At 45.1% G+C, this 19,900-nt stretch overlaps 1 long non-coding RNA gene across 2 annotated transcripts; it reads left to right on the top strand.

Moving 5' to 3' along the window:
* The first annotated feature begins 6,880 nt into the window (after positions 1-6,880).
* LOC124678110 lies at positions 6,881-17,011 on the top strand. Of its 2 annotated transcripts, XR_006994334.1 has the most exons (6): positions 6,881-7,448; positions 7,535-8,718; positions 8,858-10,477; positions 14,841-15,139; positions 15,222-15,426; positions 16,693-17,011. It is a non-coding gene; the product is annotated as an uncharacterized LOC124678110 (long non-coding RNA). The 2 variants fall into 2 exon arrangements; XR_006994335.1 differs by lacking the exons at positions 14,841-15,139; positions 15,222-15,426; positions 16,693-17,011 and adding an exon at positions 11,314-11,617 and having other exon boundaries at positions 6,881-8,718.
* Positions 17,012-19,900: the final 2,889 nt, after the last annotated feature.

Raw genomic sequence — 19,900 nt, forward strand, 5'->3', positions numbered from 1 at the left:
AGCCGATTGCTTGTTTTCTCGCTGTTTTTGGTTTCAGAAATCCTAGTAAGGAAATATTCTCGGAATTGGACGAAATCAACGCCCAGGGTCCTATTTTTCCACGAAGCTTCCAGAAGACCGAAGAGGATACGAAGTGGGGCCACGAGGTGGCCACACAGTAGGGCGGCGCGGCCCAAGCCCTGGCCGCGCCGTCCTGTTGTGTGGGCCCCTCGTGACGCCCCTTGACCTGCCCTTCCGCCTACTTAAAGCCTTCGTCGCGAATACCCCAGTACCGAGAGCCACGATACGGAAAACCTTCCAGAGACGCCGCCGCCGCCAATCCCATCTCGGGGGATTCAGGAGATCGCCTCCGGCACCCTGCCGGAGAGGGGAATCATCTCCCGGAGGTCTCTTCATCGCCATGATCGCCTCCGGATCGATGTGTGAGTAGTCCACCCCTGGACTATGGGTCCATAGCAGTAGCTAGATGGTTGTATTCTCCTCATTGTGCTATCATGTTAGATCTTGTGAGCTGCCTATCATGATCAAGATCATCTATTTGTAATGCTACATGTTGTGTTTGTTGGGATCCGATGAATATTGAATACTATGTCAAGTTGATTATCAATCTATCATATATGTTATTTATGTTCTTGCATGCTCTCCGTTGCTAGTAGAGGCTCTGGCCAAGTTGATACTTGTGACTCCAAGAGGGAGTATTTATGCTCGATAGTGGGTTCATGCCTCCATTAAATGCGGGACGAGTGACGTAAAGTTCTAAGGTTGTGGATGTGTTGTTGCCACTAGGGATAAAACATCGATGCTTTGTCTAAGGATATTTGTGTTGATTACATTACGCACCATACTTAATGCAATTGTCTGTTGTTTACAACTTAATATCTGGAGGGGTTCGGATGATAACCTGAAGGTGAACTTTTTAGGCATAGATGCATGCTTGGATAGCGGTCTATGTACTTTGTCGTAATGCCCTGATTAAATCTCATAGTACTCATCATGATATATGTATGTGCATTGTTATGCCTTCTTTATTTGTCAATTGCCCAACCGTAATTTGTTCACCCAACATCTGTTTATCTTATGGGAGAGACACCACTAGTGAACTGTGGACCCCGGTCCTATTCTTTACATCCGAAATACAATCTACTGCAATTGTTCTTTACTCGTTCTTCGCAAACAATCATCATCATCCACACTATACATCTAATCATTTGTTTTCAGCAAGCCGGTGAGATTGACAACCTCACTGTTACGTTGGGGCAAAGTACTGTGATTGTGTTGTGCAGGTTCCACGTTGGCTCCGGAATCCCTGGTGTTGCGCCGCACTACACTCCGCCGCCATCAACCTTCAATGTGCTTCTTGACTCCTACTGGTTCGATAACCTTGGTTTCTTACTGAGGGAAAACTTGCTGCTGTGCGCATCACACCTTCCTCTTGGGGTTCCCAACGGACGTGTTAACTACGCGCAATCAGTCTCCGGTACTAGCGTCTATAAACGAATACGAGGATACAATCACCAAACAAAACTTAAAATCTAGACTAAGCACACACATGAGTCACACAAGTTAGGCTAGCATCACAACATTATTATTATGTTGGTTGAGTTTGTTTTATTCTTAAGAAAAATAATTTCCTCTCATTACAAATATTAATTAAGGTTTCTATTTAATTCTTTGGAGAAATAATTTCCTCTCATTGAATCTTGTTATGATTTAATTTCCTCATATGATAATATATGAACTCATGTTGACCAAGGTCAACACTTCATAATCATCATTTGGGAAAATGGTTTAAATGAGGTGAGGTACCTCATGCAATTTAATCCTAACAAGGTAATAATTTAATGTCCTCAAATAATTCATTATGAGCTCAATTAGACCATAGTTACTACCTCATGTTGATTTACTTGAGACCAAGATTTAAATGAGAAGAATCCACCTCAATTAACAATTTATGGTCACATGTTGACCAAGGTCAACACTTCCCACTTATTATTTGAGAAACATAATTAAAATGAGGTTCTATACCTCATGCAATTGAAATCCTATTTGATTTAATATCCTCAAGTGAGCAAATATGAGACCAAGCAACAAGGGTCATCACATTACTTCATACCACTTGGGAAGATGATTTAAATAAGGTGCTATACCTCATAGATTTGAAATCCTAAATTTGGAAATAATTTAAATGGGCTAGTATTGACTACATAGCCAATTCTTGATTCTAGCCCATGATCATATGAAGCAACCCTATCCTATTTTTACATAAACAATTATAGTATTTGAAATGTGAATTATGAGAATTTGAATCACCCCAAAAGTCATCATGATTGATTTTATAAATTTATTTGAATTCTGAAAACTCTCTGTCTTGTTATTATTACTATTTAAATTCTACAATATATCTTGATGTGAATCCAGTGGGGTTGGATAGAACATTTCATGAGCTTTCCAAATATATAAAATTGGTCAAATTTGATTCAGCCGATTTGAAGTTATTTGATTTTAAATAAAGCATTTGCAAGCAATTTGTCTGAAAGATTTAAATTGAATTCAAATTAACTAGGCTTAGGCGGGAAACGAATTGGGCCAGAACGAAGGAGAAGGGGTTGGGCTGGCCCAACTGCGCGTCCGACGCGAGCAGGCTGACTGACAAGGTGGGGCCTACGCGTCAGTGACGTTTAAACCCGAAGCGGTACCTGTTAACGTGAGTCGTAGGATTAGAGGATGATCCGACGGTCGATCATCGTCGTTGTCGGCGGCGAGAGGTGAGCCCTGGCACGGCGGAGGGAGGGGGTCGGCGGCCATCCTGGACTCCGGCGAGGCTGGGCATCGGCGGCGTTCGACGTGGTCGACGACGGCGAGGCGAACGGTGGTCGAGGGAGCGGCAGGGGTGGACTAACTCATCGGCGAGCTTGCGGGGTACTGGCGGGCTACTCCGGCGAAATTCCGGCGAAGGAGGGCTAAATCGAGGAGGGGAAGGGGTATTGGCGAGCTAGAAGAAGGAGGGGAGGCGACTGGTTTGGAGATTGGAGGCGGAATCGTCCTCCTATTATAGGGTCGAGGCGAGGCCGTGGGGTGCGGGCAGGTCGTCGATGATGACGGCGAGGGAGGTCACGCTGGGCCAGAGGGATGGTGGCGTCCTGTAGACGACATCGAGGCGGTGCTAAGGAGCGTCCTTGGGCGGCAGGGGAAGGACGGTGGCGTCGTCATCGTCCTCGCGTACCCGCGTACTGCGGTGGATGGTTTCGTCCATGGCGACAGCGACAAGGCGTGCGAGGGCCGTTGAGGTTGTCCTGGACGTTGCTGTGGTCGTGGTGAGCAGGTGGGTGAAAGGAGAGAGCGAGGGAAAGTGTGAGGCGACGGGGCGAGCAGAGGTACTGGCGCGTCCAGAGCGTGGTCATGCACGCTCTGGCGCGTCCTGGACATCGTGGGCGCGCCACGTTCTGGGTGATGTCGTGTTCTCCTTGGCCAGGGCTCGCGCCAGTGGGTGCAGGGTGGTGAGGTAAGATGGTTTGGCAAGGTCAGAGAGAGAGGGGAAGTGAGGTGGCAGGTTGGGCATGGTGGTGATCAAGGTGGCCGGCATGGCATGTTCTTGGATCCTTTGTGAAAAAAATTTGGTCTCTGAGTGCATGGCCTGCTGGTGTGAGGTGAGGCCAGGCTATTTGACATGGTGGGCAAGGTGGGAGTGAGCTAGGGTATGCACAAATGATCAATGTCAACATGTGTGTGACATATGCAATGACATGGAGTGTCCTTGTGTCAAGGTGATCATGGCAAGGCTAGATGAGGTCATTGAGAGTGGTTAGGGGTAAAATGTACTATGGATGATCACAAGAGAGAGAGGGTGAGGTGGTGAATAGTGGTTAAATAGTGGTTGTACCCTAATTCTATTCTATGTGCTCCACATACATGGCAAGCAAAAGTCTCTTGTGAGGTAAAATTTTGACCAACATTCTGCATGGTTGGGTTCTAACTAATGTTTGGCATCAAATGGTGGCATTGGTTTGGGTTTTGGAATTGATTTGTGACAATTCTAAATATTTGGGTAATCTAGAATCTATTTCAAAGTGGCATCTTGGCATGCTTATATTGAGAGTTTGAATTTGAACTAGCAAGGTTGACTTTGACCAAGTTGTTCACTTTCATGAGGTCTTGGATGAGATGCAAAGAGTTGGCAAGGTTTGGTTTAAGAAACTCTTAATAAAAGGGCTCAAAGTGGGTAAGATATTAAAAATGGCACAAGTGACCATTATCACATGCAATTTGGAATTTGTATTTCTTTGCTTTTTGATTTGATTTTTCTTGACCCAAATGATGTTGTTGAGTGTTGAAATGGTATAGGGTAGTGATCCAACCATTCATACCAAGTCTTGAGGTCATTTGCTCAAATTTACATTTTTGCCAATTCCTCTCATATGCCTCTATGGACATTTTGATTTTTCTTTATTTTCTTTTATTTCACCTTGGATTGGATTTGTTGAGTACTAGGTAGGGTTCTTAATATTTTCAAACCATCTAGCAAAGGTAGATCATGTCATAGACCTAGTTTTCAATATAGTCTTAGGCTCATATGTGTATTTCTATTTTTATTTCCTTTTCTTTTTATTTGATCAAAGGGCATGGTGTAGGGTTCATTTAGGGTTAGATGAGGTTTAGTGTTGGTTTCAAACCCTTTTGGGCAAGGTAGAGGTGCTTAGGTCAAGTTTTGGTAATATGGCTATGTGCCACATATGCCTCTATGCATATGTTTATTTTATTTTTGTTTCTCACTTGATTTGGTTGGTAAGTACTAAATAAAGAAACCTAGTACGGCTGACACAACATCATGTTTGAGCAAATCCCAATGCTTTTGGAAAAACCCAGCCGTGAACCCATCAACACCAGGACTTTTGTTTGGCTTCATACTAAATAAAGCTTTTGTTATTTCCTCTTCTGAAAAAGGTGCATCCAAGATAAAATTCATTTCGTCTGTCACCTTCCTTTGTACAAAACGCGTGATAAGAGATGGTTGTAGCCCTTCTTGTGCCTGGAATAGATCACTAAAGAAACTCACAGCCATTTCTTTTAATTCAGACTGGTCAGATGTGATGGAGCCATCTTGGTTTGTCATTGGTCCAATGCGATTCTGGCGTCCGCGTTCCTTCGCTTTATTGTGAAAGAAACTTGTGTTTCTATCCCCCTCTCGCAGCCATTGCACTCTCGATCGTTGTCTCATCATTGTTTCCTCGCGGCCCAAAATGGTGTTCAGCTCACATATTAGTTGCCGCTCCTGTTCTGTGGGCCCATGGTAGAGTGACAAGGACCGGATATCTTCTAGCTGTTGGCGCAAATCTTTTACCTTCCTGCGGACGGAACCGAAGGTGTAATAGCTCCAATGTTGCAGTTCTTTCTGAACCCCTCGTAAGGTTGTAGCGACTGCGCTTAAATTATCACCCTTTCTGCTATCATACCAAGCCTTTCTGATAATCTGGTTGTACTCCTGATGAGATTGCCACATGTTCTCGTATCTGAAAAACTTCGAAGTTGTCCTAGTAACTTGATTGTGCAAGCCTTTATTTATTTCAATAATTAGCGTACAATGGTCGGAGGTTGTGGTCTGGACATGCTGCACCCAGGTGCCCTCAAAAATATTTATAAAATCTGCATTGGCAAATGCACGATCAAGGCGAACTTTAACATTTCTGCTGCCATTCTGCTTGTTATCCCATGTATAAGGCAAACCAGTGTACCCGAGATCAATGAAGTTACAGTAATAATCCACTACTTCCCTGAATCCATCCATCTGCCACTCCTCCCTCTCTCTGGAACCAAAATATTCAGAATTTGACAACACCTCATTGAAATCTCCAACACATATCCAGGGTATTTTGAACTGACGCTTCAAGTACTTCAACAAGTACCAGCTTTGAGCACGGAGATCACGACGTGGTTCACCGTAGAAACCAGTTAGTCTGAACTCTTTCCATCCTGACTCATCTGGGGATATGAACACATCTATGTGAGCTTCGGCAAGAGATTTCAGGTCGACAGAAATTTCTCTTTTCCACCACAATGCAATGCCACCACTTCGCCCTTCAGACTTGACACAAAGTCCATGGGGAAAACCCAACATCCATTGCATACGCTCACATTTTGCCTTGCTCAATTTCGTCTCCATCAGGAAAACGAGGTCTGGACGGTGGTTCTCCATCAGACTGCGGAGCTCTGGAATCGCCCCCGACTTGCCGCAACCCCGGCAATTCAAGCTTAGAATCTTCATTGATACGGGTGACAGGCTGACAGCCACGTGGATTTGTAAAGGAATGTAGAATTGGTTGGAAGAAGGACAAATTTTTTTGGGGGATTTAGAGGAGGTAAAATGGAATGATTGAGGGGAGTAATCAGGACACGCTCCTAAGAATTGAAAAGGATGTGAAAACGATTCAGTCAAGTATGTTGTTTGATTGAGGATTATTTGGGTCAAGGGAAAGACGCTGAACAAATAAGGCAAATCCCTGGATAGTTCCGGACGGGTGAAGAGAACACAGAAACAAAAGGGATTATTTCAGTGGTGAGGGTTGTTTAGGCGACTCGGGATTGGGGATGGCGGATGGGTGGGCTGGAGAGCTGCCGGTGGCGGAGAAACTACCGGCGGCGGAGGATCCGTATAACTACTATACTATTTGGTAACAAACTTCTTTTTTGTTAGAATTTTTGATTTAATTTTTGCATACCTCTAATGCTGACACGTGTATTCATAGGCTCTGTTATTATTTGGTGTGCACTTCTGGGGTTGTTTTGGAATTCCAATCTATTCTAATTTAGTCTGGTTATTCACATGCGGATGATTTCTGTTTCAAGTCCGGGTGTGTGTAGTCAATTTCTTCTTCCAGGTTCTGGTAGAGCGGTGCGGTGGCCACACGTGGGCTATCTCGATAGCTCCCCAACCAGTTCACGTCCCAGAAATTTCTTCTCCTCTCTCCACCTAGCATCTCTTCGTGCGCCGTTTCCGCCGTCCTGCCTGCCTGGTCGCCTGAGCTTCTCCCTGACTCACACTTTCTAGCGCCGCCGGCCTGGCTTCCCTCGCCGTGGCCGGGTGGTCATCAGTGCACGCTCGGCCGGTTGTCCCCATGAGCAGCTTGGACCGACGACATGTGCTCTATATAGGAGCAGCCGAGCAGGTGGGGATGTTGCTGGGTAAGGAGGAGGCGGGTTGAGGTGCGCGCACTAGATCGGTGGCTTGGGAGGTGCGAGGCCGTGGGGATCGAGGAGTGGCGGTCGCCGGATGGCTGGCCCGAAAGCTTCCCCACCCGATCCCTTCCTCCCCCTCCCCTGGCCTAGGCTCCCTCTGGATGGCGGCCCTGACGTGGGTCTCTGGCTTCCCCGGCGCAGCCACGGCCTCGCATGGAAGACGGCCCCGGCTCCGACGGCTGGTCGACTAGCACTGCTGCCTGTTTCGTTTCTTGGAGGTGAAAGGGGAAGTAGCTAGATGTTGCAGCTCTGTCTTCTCCTCTCTCTCCCTTCTCTCACTCCTCTAATCCTCTTCTTTTTGCAGCGACCAACACTAGGACCCGAGGATCTGGCTCCTTGATAGAGCAGGATGAGGGACACGAACAAACCAGCACCATGGCCATGTCTGCCTAACCTCTCCCTCTCTCTCAGCCGGTGGCGGCAACACGGAGGTAGCTGCACATGAGGAGCTCGACCTCAGTAAGGGGCGGAGCTACGCCCCTGGCAACCATGGCCATGGCCCCGGACGCATCAAATTTTCCGGCCACCTACGCATTGAATTTTGGAATTGGCTCTGGGTACTGTCCAGTACTTGCCTGTCCGTTCTGACCCGATACGACCCAAATTAGTTGGAAACGAGATCCACATCGAGCGGGAAGGGGGTTCCGTCCCCTTGGTCTCTGCGGCTGGACGCGTGCGCCGCAACGCGCCTCCCCATTCCATCATCCCCGGCAGGCCAGCTTGCCGCCCAGGTCCGCACACTCCCGGATACGCTGGAAGCACGGCTCCCATAGGCTGCTCGACGCTGGCCCGCCCTCCCAGGACTGCGTACTCCTCTGCAGCAACTAGGTGGTTTATTCATCTCACGTTTTCAAGTTTCAGTTTAATTGATTTATGTGACTGTCCAGAAGTAAACCGATTCATTTTGCTATCTATTTCATGCTTTAGGAATAAAAGATTTAGAGATTTAGACATAAAAGTGACAAACATGGATGCTACAATTTTTTGCTATCGATTTCCAAAATACCAAACAGGGATGATGCAAAAAAAAAATCTATAGACTTCAAGTTTTTTTCATCATCTCTTTGTATTTTTTTTGGATCATTAGGAATTGAGTTTAAATTAAATCTTTGCAATCGTACTAGATTTTTGTACAATTACATGGGGTTTTTAAAGTTTTTTTTTTGCGCTTAGCTTTTGACCCGGGGTTTGCTCTGATCCTGGCTCCGCCAGTCACTACCCATCTGCGGAAAGAACTGACGGTACATCGCCGGGCTGTGCACCATCTACCATCTTTCTCTCTCTCTACCGTGTGTGGCTACAGCTTCTCTCTCTCTTCACGAGGTTGATGCATGTACCAAGTGTTTGATGTTATGTTTGTGAGAAGAGATTTGTTTTGTTGGTCTGTAAATCCTTGCAGGATTTAGATGTGTGTCAATTCAACCTCGACCAGATTCCATGGGTGATCACCCCAAGCGAGGTGCTCCTCCTCAACACCATAAGAGACAGGTACACATGCAACTTGGAAACAAAAATATCGAGAACATTTCCTATCTCTGTGTTTACTGTGTGATCATGATCATTTTCTTAGTATGTTTGAAAATAAGGTTGTCCTTCTCATCTTATTTTGTTTTGCAAAGTGGTTCAGGTGCAGCTCAATGGGTGTCTGCTCCGTTGTGCCACGCCGTGGGGATACATGGGACCGGTGGTCTGTGGTTGCTCACGCTCGACGACGACTACAAAGGCGTCGACGGTGCGGTGCCATGCCATGGGAAGACTGGGCGGGCGACATGCAGCCAGAGGGAGGGTGTGGTCGAGCTTGCGCTCGACTGTAGAGGATGCTATAAACGGATTTTACAGTAGCATGGAGTTTTTTACCTGCTCATATATGAGGTAAAAAGTCACAATGTTTTCAATCTTGGCAATTACCTGCGTACTATTATGGGCTGATTTTTGTTCCCAAGACATAGAGATGATGAACACTATTTTGTTTAGTGGGCCGATGCAGAATGGAAGGGCAGGGCAGGAGTGGGATCTATATGGTTACCACACCAAACAAAAACCAAAGTCAATCGGGAATTAGATAAACATTGGAACCCATTGGATGGTGAATGATAAAACTATGCACATGTAGTCTCCTCTAGCAGACGCTGCATCTTTCTTGTGTTCAGTACGTCCTATCTACTGCATATTTGAGAATTGAGTGTACCTATTAGCATCAGATGTGTAATTTAGTCGCTCAGTTTTTGACAGAAAGTACCTGTGATTTTTGAATGATGTATGACTGCGTGCTTTGGATTCAATACATTGATGGCAAACAGGTTAAATTCCTAGGTTCTAAAGAAAATGCTTTGAGATGATAGTATCCCCATATTTCTATGTCACTCTTTCGAATTGCTACGCCACTATCTTGATCATGTATTAGAAGAGAGCAGATGTTGAATTATATGAAGTTTGATTGTGTATATTGTATGTTCGTACAAATAACTTGATGGCCACATTTAAGATATATTTGCTTAATATCATTACAGCAGGAGGGTATACACCATCAGAAAACTGTCTACTTTAAATCAACCTCATCGGCTAGATATGTCTGTTGTGCCATTGGGCTATTCATAGTTCTGTAATTCTTAATCCCCATGTGATGTGTACCGAATATGTTGAGGTTGCCAAACAACTTCAAGACAACATCAGCAATTTGGGGGTTTTAATTATACACTCGCATGTAGGTTTTGCATACTGTATCCGTACAAGTGTTGTAAAAGTTGATGTTTTGTGTGGCATGCTTTCTGTAGTTATTTTGATGTTAGCCAAACTAAGTAGCATTTACTAGAAGCATGTCTGCAATTCATGATGCCGCTTGGCCTCTTGATGTTCATGGGGACTGCTAGAGCTGTAGAGCATGTTGATTACAAAAGAGAGAATTTTCACCTTTTAGTAACTAGAGATTATATTTTCTTCGCTCTCAGTTTGGCTTCTTGTGTGGAATCAAAACTTACAGTAAACCTTACAACTGTTTTGATTGAAGAAGTTGAGAGCTCACAATATACAAACAAATGAGAATGTTCTGCTAGGCAAGAAGATATGTTGGCCAAGATGCCGGTATAATATGAGCACTAATTGGTGCATTAGAGTTGATTTCTTGTATAAGTGACATTGTTTCTATGTGTGGATTCTGGTCTGGATTATTAAGAATGGACCATATATTTTAGTCCCATATGCCAAATATTGCTTGAATCGAAGATGGCTATCGGATACACTTTCAAAGGTATCTCTGACCACTAGATTTTGTTTCTCCAGCTTTCCTTATGATGATTAGATTGATTTTGTAGGTAATGAAATCCTTCTAGAGTTGAGACTTGAGACATTAAAAAATATGGACACTCTTGCTTCGAGTTGAGACTTTTGTAGATGTGTTACTCATATATAACTGACTGTTCAGTTCTGGCCATTTTCAAAATGAAGTTTTTTTTCTGTATTTTTCCTATATTAGTTCAAATGTGGTATAGGGGAAAAAAAGGACAGTGGGATGCATATCTATACCTCTATAATATGAGTGCAGATATTCAGACATGGGGTAGACAAAGCATTGTTGTATAGGCTACGCATATCTTATTTCATGGCTTGCTAGCTGATTGTATGTGCCGCGTCATATATCTCTCTAGCTTAGGAAGGAACTGAACAATCGCAAAGAGAAGTAACAACTCGATCCAAGTTTTATGTGAGCTTCCACGTGGTGTATAAATTCTACATATTTGATGTATAACAGACTATTAGTTAATGCACTGAACATATATTTCTTACTGGTTGATGTTTCTCCCTGTCCTAAAGTCTCCTATTTATATTCTATGCAACATGAGCATAGTGAGGCATTCCTTGATGTGGACGGAATGCCTAGAGTCGTACTAAAATATTTGTTTATCTTCTGACGAGTTCAACAAATGGAGTAGGGTAGCAATACTGCACTAGAGTGATAATTCAAAAAAGCATCCAACTCTGTTTGTGATTTTCTCCCCTTGGATAGGATGATAAGTTGCATCCCATATTGGGGTTGGCAACAAAGTTAGTGTTATCTGAATGGCGTTTATTTCCATGATTTTGTAGGTGAGTGGCGGGCCAACATAGACAAGTACAAACCGTCAAGTAGAGAAGAATGAAGAGAGCTATTGGGACTTTACCAAAGGTTCCATAAGAGGGGTAGCAGGAAAGGATGCACAGAAGTTTCTACTGTATTTTTTTTTTGTTAACTGTATATTTTTGAAATTTACCACAACAGCATTGATTTCTCGCACCAGACATACGCCTTTCATCAGAGCAAAATGTTTCTTTTTTGGTTCATTTGTCGGGCTTTGAAACTGATCTGGTTGCTGAAAGATTATCAGATCTATGGAATTGAACGGGTTGCTTATATTTGGACTCGGCTCTTTAATCTAGGGTTGCCGGTCGAATTAAATGTGCAAATTGATATGCTGTGTACATATCATAAAAGAAATAGAAGCTGTTCCGGACTTGCTAGAGATCTTTTTATTACATACTAGTAAAAGGCACGTGCCTTGCACGTGTGTCGTTTTGTGTTCCTAAATAAACATCATAGAATAAAGATTCTAATTGATAGAAATATATTAATATAATAGGTGATTATCTGAAGAAAGCTAGATATGTGCTATTTGAGAAATAATATTTTTGGCGCATTTGTTACAAGAACATAATGAAAATATTTGTGTTGCTCATGTTTGGAAAATGTATAGCTATCTCAAAGTTCGGAACTTGGACTTATTATGCTAATCAGATCTTACTCGATAAGATAAACAAAATACCTTAAGAATGAATGGCTTAGATAAAAAAATTACCTTAACAATGAATGGATTACAAATTACGAAATATTCACCATTTCTTTCTAATCTGATTGACAAAGCACTTTCTTCTGCAAAAAAAGATGTTTCTAGGTAAAGAAACTCATGTTTTCCAACTACATGGCCTACCGATTCATTTTCTATTGCATTCCCTTTTGTAGACATCATTAGCTCCGAATATATTCCCAGAATAGGCATCATCGTCTCCGTGTAGATACCTCGAGAGTGGTACACCTAGTTCGCTATTTTTACATCTAATGCTTGTAAACACAATATATAAAATAAAAGAACCAATATTAGAAATAACATTGACCATTATACCTGTACATGTATGTGAATTTAGTCAAAACATCATTGTAGACAATATTCTTGGTATTTTTGCATAACCGGCCATTTTCCTTAATTGATTTTGTAAGTATTCCCATTGTTTATCTTAATGTCCCTCGTGACAAAGCAACATAGAGTTGACCATAAGAGAACACCGGATCCAAAAGGTAGATAAACCTTCCTGAGCTTTGGTGATGGTCAAGCTAAGATAAATTGGAAATTGCGTCCTCTTGAAACCGAAGGGGAGCACTCTCATCTTTACCTAGGATCTCATGGAATGAACACACCTTTTCCACTATGTTTTCTTCAAATAATTTCAACATGAATATTTTTTTCTTGAAATGATCTAATGATAAATCATGTTGCATTGCACCATCCATTAATTAAATCAAAATTCCAAAGTAAAATGATAGAAAATTTAATCCTTAGGCTAAGAACATGTGTTGGCAACAGACCATTGGGTGTGACTTGTGAGCGAGTTCAGAAACTGGTGGATAGTAATTATGTGGATCTTCCATTGCTGAATCAAAACATGACCTGATTTGATTTGAACCAAAGGCAGAAGAGAGCTCACTGATACATCTCCGACGTATCGATGATTTCTTATGTTCCATGCCACATTATTGATGATATCTACATGTTTTATGCATACTTTATGTCATATTTATGCGTTTTCCGAAACTAACCTATTGAAGAGATGCTGAAGGGCCAGTTGCTGTTTTCTGCTGTTATTGGTTTCAGAAATCCTAGTAAGGAAATATTCTCGGAATCGGACGAAATCAACGCCCAGCATCTTAGAATCACATGAAGCTTCCAGAACACCCGAGAGAGGCCAGAGGGGGGCCACTGGGCCACCAGACGCCAGGGTGGCGCGGCCCAGGCCTTGGAGTGCCTCGTGCGGGAATTGATTGAGAAGAGGAAGTGTTAGCGGTCAGTGGCTACAGAAATCCTTTGGATTTAGTGAGCGTACGAAGTAAATGGGCTGCATGCATATGGATTTAGTAAACTGTCTATCTTTAGCCTCACGATTGAATGGATACTTCAAAGCAACTGAAGCCTAATTTGATTGGTGGGAGGCTAATTTGCTTGGAAACTGAATGGATTGTAGTCTGCAGTTTTTTTATTGGGCTGACGTGGCAGTGATGGTGATGTGGAGGGCTTTGATTGCTCAAAGTTTCCCCATGAGGTGGACGTCTTGCATGTCAAGAGAAATCCCCTTAGTGGGGATGAACTTCTTAGTTATATAGGATAATAGTGAAACATTAATATTCCATGGCGTAATTAATAAGTAGGTTTAACCAAAAATCACTCTTTTTTATCATTGGTAAACAAATGATTTCGTTGTTCCTATAAAATATCTATCGGCGATGAGTATCCAAAAGATGTCGCAAATGTGAAGAATAATTATGCACGAGACAAATAAAAAGAATTCAAGAAATAAGTCAAATCACTTTATCCCAGTACTTACTGGATTTTTTTAACCAACACACCGGATCAGATCAAAAGACAAACACCTTGTGTGCTAATAAAAATAACAGGGACTACACACCGGATAACCTACTGTACTAATTCTACTTTCAGGACTAACACGAAGCATCATATGTGCATCAATGTGACGTAAACAAATCGTGCATGCTGATAACCATCATTAAGAGGAAAGTAATAAAGAGAGGGAGGGACTCACATGAGCTTTCCAACTGTGGCGTTGGCTTTGGACACGATGAATGTGGCTTGTACAGCGCAGGGTTGCCTGTATACAGATCGTATTCGTATACATACGTATACGATGGCGAACATATGCGGACGCCCGCGGCCGGAGAGAAGGAAGAGGTGCCAATCTATACATTGTATGTTGCAGACAGGAGATGTATCGTAAGTGCTGGCACTTGAGCTCATTCAAGCCCTGTGAGCTGTGATCGATCTTATCGACTACAGCAAGGTCGTCAACACGGTGCATGGGAGCCGAAAATAAAGCAGTACTGTAGTAAAGTGTGAGCGGCAAGACACAGATGATGCATTGCGATGTGATGGAGTGTATCCAGTACAAGACCGTGGGCTGTCAGTAGTAGGTTCTTTTTTTAATTGGCTGCAGCCTGTGGAACCATCGGGAAGGGGCGAGCTGCTTCCAAAAATGTGCGTGGAGCGGGAAGGAAGTAGAGGCGAATCCAGCAGACTACAACCGTTCGATCTTACCCAGCTTGGCGAAGATGAACGGTGGGTACTAATGTACACGGTGAAATCAACGGTTAAGAGTGATTCTCCATTGCCTGGCGGGAATAGAGAGTGGGGTTGAAATCAAATTTCAAAACTGCTGCATTATAGTAGTAGAGATATTATTTATTTCCTTCGTGTGAGCGTGGTGCAACTATTGGTGTTTGGGTTTATATTCTCTTTGTCAATCTAACAAGGTATATTAGTCCTCAGGTCATCTAATGTGTTGATCGTATGCAGAGCTGGCACTAATAGTTATAGAGGTGGATAATCCTCATAACTGGTGGTTTATGGCCGGCCTGCCAATATTGTTGAGGGAAGACAACCCATAATGAGAATGCTTACAGGGGCCCTTATTGCCCCTGCATAAAGGGAGTGGAGAGGTAAACCACTGTACAGTTCCACAAACTGCAAAGGATATCCAACCTAATGAAGAGAGTAAGGTGGTCTCATGGCAACCCCCATCAACAGGCAGCAAAAACTCACAGGCAACACCTGCCAAGGACATCTTAGAGGCTGCCGATTCAGACTTTGGAGAGGTAAGCAAATGAAACAAACAATAAATTGTTTCAGTTCCCAGCAACAATCTTATATGTAAACTATCTCATGTTTTTATGACAGAACATAGAGCAAAAAAGGAAGAAACCACAAACCAACTATGACGTCCGCAAGAAAAGGTGAATGCCTACATCTAACCTGTAAGACCAAGCTAAATGAATCTATACTTCACCTCATAGGCAGTCTATTTTTTTGCAGTGCAACTAATGAAAAGAGAGAGGTAACACGGAAATGTTCCCACCTAAAAACAGAAGTTTCACCTGACCGGGTAAGCACTAGAGGTATAAGAGCATCTCCACTCGTCCCCCCGAACAGGCCTCCGGCGAGCGTTTTTTCCATCCGGACGGCGTAATTCGGTCCAGTCGCGCCCCCGGTTCCTCGTTTTCGTCCGGATTTGGGCCTAAATTCATCCGGCGATCCCACGCCATCCCCGGCCCCCCGGGGAGCGCTCGGGGACTCCGGACGAAACGAAAGCGCGCGTGGCCCCAACTTGTCGGCGACAATGGCCTCCGATCTACGGCAAAACCCTCGTCTTCCCGATCTACGGCAAAACCCTCGTCTTCCCGATCTACGGCAATACCCTCGTCGAACGAAAGCTTTGAACTCTCAAGTGGTGCAACATAGATAGATTATATATATTTCGAATATAATTCGAATAAACATAAAAATTACATATAAAAACTTTAAAACTAACTTAAACTACTTCTTCTTCTTAGAAGGCCCCGCCTCATCGTCGTCGCGGCGACGCTTCCGGCTCGTCACCTCCTCGTCGGAGGAAGTTGACTCCTCCTCCTCGTCAGTGCCCTCAGCCTCTTCGTCGTCCTCCTCCTTTTCCTCGTCCTCTTCCTCCTCCTTTTCCTCGGCCTCTTCCTCGGCCTGCTCCTTGGCCTCTTCGGCCTCCTCCTCGTCCTCCTCGTCGTTGTCCTCGCTGGCCGGCGGAGGGGAATCGTCGCTGCTGGACGATGCAGCTTTGTCCCACCAATGTCGCCATCCAGGCGGCTTCCCCTCGCTATCGGTGTCCGATGGCCAAGAGAGATCGCTCATGGTTGACGGAGGATGGTGATCGACGAGAGAACAGATGAATGGCGTCGGCCGTCGGAAACCGTATATGTAGGTCTCTCGACGAAAGAGAGCGGCGGTTGCTCTTCCGCGGAGTTCGTGCTCCATTACGGCGGTTCTCGCATCGAGGCCACTTCGACCGTTCCCGACGAGTCGTTTCGGCTCTCCAGTCCACTTCGCGACGGTTCAATGCGTCGAGGGAACTCCGACGATTGCCTTTCCCGGTGACTGCGCCGTCGCTATGCACGCGGTGGGTGCGCGTCCATGGGCTCGCGGCTGGAAAAATGGGCCTCCCCAGGCCAAAAACTTCATCCATCCGGCGCTAAATAACGCCGGATTTCGGCCTGGGGAGCCCCAACGGCTGGGGATGCTCTAAATAAACTGAATGAACAACACCATGCCATTGCACCATATTAACTTCACTTTACTATCCATCAATGTACTAGCTTCGCTCACTTTTTTCCTTCACCTTCAGGACAGAGAGTACCTTTTGTGCACTCCAGCCGTTGTGGTTTAGAAATTGAAGACACAGAGGGAGTTCAACTGGCGAATCAGCCATCAAGCTACCGATCTATATCAACTTATCGTCAAAATATAATGTGTAATATAATTGGCCTATGTGCCATGTCAGGAGCAACTACTTCTGCTGTATCATCTACTGTGGTACAAATCTGTTTTACTTTAAAATGTGTCATTGATATCATCTACTATTACTTTTGTAAGTAGTTGCAGTTAACTGCAATCTTTTGAAAGTAAAGAAGGACAAAATGCATGTGCCTATAATCGTTATATTATATGCTTTGCTTCCTGGTCGTTGTTTTTCTCTATCTCTATTGTTGGTTCACACACTAAGTTAAAAACAATGATGAAAATAATAATTGTCCCATTTTGAGTTCAGGATTAATCTAAACGTGTATTACAATTTAAATAATGTATCCATGTTTTTTAACCAAATTTTCAATCTGTCGGCCACTATACTGGTGCGGCGTGCCGCCGCGCTAATCTTTGCTAGTTATAGAAACGCCTGGAAGGGGAAGAGGGGGAGAGAGAGACGGCATCCGCCAGACAGCACAAGCAACTGGAAACTCCACAAAGAAGTTCGATTTAGGCTGTCATTGGAGCGAGTCCACGCAATATAGGAGCATCTCTGACGGGCCGGCACCTGTCGAGTAATGCTAGACCTACGGGAATTTCTTACGCAAAAGAAACACATTCAGTGGACCCTCGCGACATATCATCTCCTCCAAGGAAACTGTCCAATTCACGAAACGTCCCATCCCTTTTTCTCTCATGATATTGGTCCCACAGATCGGAGAAGACTAGCGTCAAGGTTCTTCCCGGCGGCGACGAGGTGAGGAGAGCTCTTCCACGCTGGATCAGCACGAAGATCTCCTGTGCGGCGCCGTCGCGGACAAGGCAACCTCCTTCTCGTCGGTAGCGCCGCGGTGACTTCTCCCTCGCCGGAAGCGGAGTGGGCAGATCTTGGTCTTTAGGACATCTCTAGCAGAAGCGCCAAACCTTAAACCCAATCCGCGTATCTAGGGCACCCAACGTTGATTTGGGGTTTGAAGAACAAGCGCGCAGTTCAGATACGGCATATAGAACTGGATATTAAAAAAACACACGCAAGACGGAATTGCAATTCATTCGGACAGTTCATACGTACATTGATCCTAGATTCGACTACATTACAGCAAAAGAAACTTGAATTAGCTAAATTCGAGCAAAAGATCCGCCGTCACGGCAACCTAGAACGCTAAATCGGCTTCGGGATACTCACCGGAGCCCTGTACCATGGCGGCGGCGCGTTTGAGCGGTCGCGTCACTCCGTGTCGCTGCCGAGGTCGACCAACACCCAGCCCTGCTCCTCCGCGATGCGCTGCCATTCGTCGGCCTTGTCCGCCTTGCACTGGCTCGAACGCGAGACGAGGCCGACCACCGTGTCGAGGTCGCGCTCCTCGACGAAGTCGCCCGGCGCGAGCCCCGCGTTCACGCCGAGCTGCGGGAGGAGGCGCTCCAGCTGCGTGTCGTCGAGGTAGTCTCCGGGCGTGAACTGCGACTGCGTGAGGCGCGGCGGCTCGGTGTCGTCCTCCATCTTCACCACCAACATCGTCGACAGGCGCTGGCGGGAGCTCGACGATGAGGACGCCGCAGAAGAGGACAACGCGCGATGGCGGTAGCGGTCCAACTCCCGCTTCGCGAAAGCGGGCAGCGCCGCAACGCCGTAGTTGCGGTAGCGGTAGCTACAACGGATGCACGCCGCATTGGAGGAGTGGTGGAGCTTCCGCCGTGCTCGGTGGAGCTCCCGCCGCGACCAATCTGGCCGCCCCCGCACCCGTTGGAGGTCGGGGTGCTCGATTTGCGCGCAGCCTCGTCGATTGCTCGTTGGCGGGGCGTCGATTTGACGTCAGCAGGAGGCGGAGAGGCGGAGGAGCGGATGGAGTTTGGCCCCCATCCGCCTCGCCGACTGACATAGGCATCCCATATGGGCCTGCCGAAGATAGTACCCGGGGTTTACTGGAAGCCCATTACCCGAAGTTTATGAAGCCTAGAAGCCCATGAAGACGTCGACTATGGCAAGTAGAGATAAATTAAGAATATAGAGATTTGTAACTTCACGGGTCGGATTGAAAGAGTACCCCGGCAATTGTAACTTGTGTAATACGAAACCCTCGGCTCCGCCTTCTATATAAGGGGGAGTCGAGGAACAAAGAAAGGACCGATCTTATTGTCAATCCAACCCTAGTTTTTAGCGGTCGAGCACCTTTTCGGCTGAAACCTTCGAGATTTACTTGCCCTCTACTTTCACGAAACCCAAGACTACAACTTGTAGGCGTTGACAAATTAATACCTTATCACCGACCACCATATATGGGGCATTTAACGGTTTTGGGCTGCGGCCTGCATCCATTTTACATGCCAGACCGTTGATCCGGGGTCAGTGATGTCTACGAGTGCTTCTATTCTTGTAGACAGTGTTGGGCCTCCAAGAGCAGAGGTTTGTAGAACAGCAGCAAGTTTCCCTTAAGTGGATCACCCAAGGTTTATCGAACTCAGGGAGGAAGAGGTCAAAGATATCCCTCTCATGCAACCCTGCAACCACAAAGCAAGAAGTCTCTTGTGTCCCCAACACACCTAATAGGTGCACTAGTTCGGCGAAGAGATAGTGAAATACAGGTGGTATGAATAAGTATGAGCAGTGGCAACGGCACCAGAAAAGTGCTTTGCCTAGGACAGTAAACAAGCAGTAGTAACGCAGCGAGTAGTAACGCAGATAAAACAAGTAAACAAGCAGCGATAGCGATATTTAGGAACAAGGCCTAGGGATTAGACTTTCACTAGTGGACACTCTCAACTTTGATCACATAACAGAATAAATAAATGCATACTCTACACTCTCTTGTTGGATGATGAACACCACTAAGCGTGTAGGATTACACGAACCCTCAATGCCGGAGTTAACAAGCTCCACAAGTATTCGATATTCATGTTTAAATAACCTTAGAGTGCAAGATAGATCAACACAATTACACCAAGAACTAACATAGCATGCACACTTGTCACCATCATACCATGAAGGAGGCATTGATCACATCGATACTATCATAGCAATAGTTAACTTCATAATCTACAAGAGATTACAATCATAGCCTACGCCAAGTACTAACACGGATGCACACACT

Source organism: Lolium rigidum, chromosome 7 (assembly GCF_022539505.1).
Source record: "Lolium rigidum isolate FL_2022 chromosome 7, APGP_CSIRO_Lrig_0.1, whole genome shotgun sequence".
Lineage (NCBI taxonomy): Eukaryota > Viridiplantae > Streptophyta > Magnoliopsida > Poales > Poaceae > Lolium > Lolium rigidum.